Raw genomic sequence first — 3133 nt, forward strand, 5'->3', positions numbered from 1 at the left:
GTTTTTCTGTGTTTTTTTTGTGGTTTTTTTTTTTTTTTTTTTGGTCACTTGTGACCTTCCCCTAATAAATGCAGCTGCTCGCGACAACCACTTCTGAGTTCCAATTCCCTGGAGCAGTGCATAGCCCATCATTAAAATATTTGTGTCCCTCTCTCTTCATATTTCACTATCACTGGCGTTGACTTATTTTGATCCACACAGCACTCCTATGAGGCAAATGGAACAGGTATAATTATTCCTTTCCATTCGCCACCTTTCCCACCCAACTCCCTCTTAAAAGGATAAGGAAATAAGGAAATGGTACCTCTTAGAAGTATATGATTTGCCTAATGGTGAGAACTAATAAGAGAAAATCTGGCTTGCAGGCCATTAAACCAGACTGCACCACCATTTCATCCCTACCCTTCAGAGGTCACACAGACGGGGAGTCGGCAAATCTCCCGTTCTCCTTCCAGGCACACCATGGATTGCCTTTCCTTCCCTCTTGAAGTTAGAAGTGGCCTCATGTCTGACTGAGGCCAAAGCAATGCCTGCAGAGGTGGTCTGTATGCAGAAAGAAGCTCTAGAAAGCAGCGATGATTCAGCAGGCATTTTTTTTTAATGTTTATTTATTTTTGAGAGAGAGGGAGACACAGCATGAGCGGGGGAGGGGCAGAGAGACAGGGAGACACAGACTCCGAAGCAGGCCCCAGGCTCTGAGCTGTCAGCACAGAGGCTGACACGGGGCTCGAACTCACGAACCGCTTGCTCATGACCTGAGTCAAAGTCTGACTCTTAAGTGACTGAGCCACCCAGGTGCATTGTTTTTACATCTGGCCTGGGGACCAGTAGACCCAGGGAAGGTGCTTACTCTGAAGGCCCAGGTATGGAGCAGGGCCCCAGCCTGCTCACAATGGACATGTAATGAGAAAGAGAAATAAACCTTTCAGATTTTAAGCCACTGAGATTGGGGGATGCTTGTTCACTGCACCATAACCCAGCCCAACCTGACTAATACACACATTAAAGGGGCAGGTCGCATCCAGAGATTTGGGCTCATTTGGATTTGTTTTCAGAGGGGACAAATCAAAGCCAGTATTATTAAAATGTCAAAGATCTTCTCAAATTCTGACAACTCTGAGATCCTCAGGAGGTTGTGTCTGTTAGTTGAAGCATTTGCAGAGAGAGTTCTGGAAAACCCTGGAGATGAAAGCCAAGGACGTGCTTCCATCTCAGCGCTGACAGGCCTGCACCACACAGAGCCATTTCCGGGTTTCTACCGTCAAATGCAACGGCTTCCCTGCCGTAACCGATGGTCGGGTTAGACCTTCTGATTGCCCAGAATGGGTTTTTAAAAACTGTTTTTGTACCTTGCGAGGAATTTATAGTTTTATCCTTGAGAAGGGACAAGTGGCCCAACAAGGGCAATGAATATGTCTCGTGTTCTCCAATTCCATGAAGAAGCCCTCCCCTCGGAACCCCATCAGCTCCCGGGCCATTCTGCCCCCTGGGTGGAGAGAGCTGGAAAAGGGAGAAATGGATCCATTCCTCCTTAATTTTTTTTTAATGTTTATTTATTATTGAGAGACAGGGAGAGATAGAACATGAGCAGGGGAGGGACAGAGAGAGGGGGAGACACAGAATCTAAAGCAGGCTCCAGGCTCTGAGCTGTCAGCACAGAGCCTGATGTGGGGCTCAAACTTACAAACCGTTAGATCATGACCTAAGCCAAAGTCAGACACTTAACCGACTGAGCCACCCAGGCACCCCTTAGATCCATTCCTCCTTAAAACCCCTCGACCTATCTGGAACCAGCACAACTCCCAGAAAAAGGGTCCACAGATTCCCTTTCCAGTGACTATGGACGTATCTGAGGATGAGAAGAGAGAATCTGCCTCCATGGGGAGCCAAGCAGCCCCAGCACAAGCCCGCCCTTTCTTGTAAAGCCACGCCAACATCAGGGTTGCATTTCCTATCCAAACTCTTGGCCCAGGACTATTTAACACTTTGAGAAGGACGTGGAATCATCACTCAAAACAGTAAGATGCCACCTTCTTTTGAGCACGTGATCTTTGTGAAAGCTTTGTGCGCAGCAGCTCTATTTGGAGCTGACACTGGCCCAGCCCAGAGCCCCTGGGGCAGATGTCTTCCTGCCCAGCCCCTGTGCGTCACTTTCTCATTGTCTGCACACCTTCTACTGTCTCTCTCTGCAGCCCCTGAGGGCTCCTGCAAGCCCTCCTTCACGCAGCAGCTTCCAGTCACTTAGCTCCATCCTGGCCACAAAATCTCTACCACTTAATTACATAACATAACGTGTGATGTTTCATTGTCCCACCTTATGGTAAATCACATGGGACAAGAATCAAGCCTTGTTTCCTCTTATTTCCATGCTCTCCTCCTCACAAAGATTTTGCTGGGGTCCTGATAGTTATTCACCAAGTACTCTTTCTGCTTCGTTTCCCGTGGAGGTTGAACCCAAGGCTGTTTTCTAATCTTAATTTTTTAGAATAGATGTCAAGGGTCAAAGCACCAACAACCTACTCTTCGCAAAATAATTTTTCTGGGTATTGTTTGCTGCCAAACACCAGTTCACCAAAAGACTCTAAACCTATTTCTTTGGTGGGGGGGATGAAATGACCCACATGCCTCTGAGTCCTTGGCACTGAAAGTGTTTTGCAAGCTTATCTGAGTGTCCAAGGAAAATTAAAAGATCTTTCCAAGACTAAAAACTGACCAAAATTCAGAAAATCTCTGAAAGAAAAGCCCACACACAGTTCCACTACCTCTGTCCTGAGCCACTGTCATCTGTCATCTCTCAGATGGAGGATTCTGAGTTTGTGTCCTGCTTGACAAGGTTACTCCCCATTTTCTACCTGGGATAGTTGGCTGGTATGATGTGTTTGCTCTACAATACAAATTTCACTGGGGAAGACCCCTCCTGAAAAATCTGTTGATGGTATCCAAATTCCTTAGCATATCATATAAGACCCTCACCACTTGCTCCAACCCCAACTCCCACTTTCCCCTCCCCAGGGACGAAGATTTATTATAGGACTTTGGCAAATGTCCTGGGCTCTCTGACCTGGGGTCCTTATACTTCACACTTTACTCAGCTGGAATGCACTCACATTCCCTCTTTTCTTACACTCCATCT

This window comes from Acinonyx jubatus, chromosome B2 (assembly GCF_027475565.1).
Source record: "Acinonyx jubatus isolate Ajub_Pintada_27869175 chromosome B2, VMU_Ajub_asm_v1.0, whole genome shotgun sequence".
Classification (NCBI taxonomy): Eukaryota; Metazoa; Chordata; class Mammalia; order Carnivora; family Felidae; genus Acinonyx; species Acinonyx jubatus.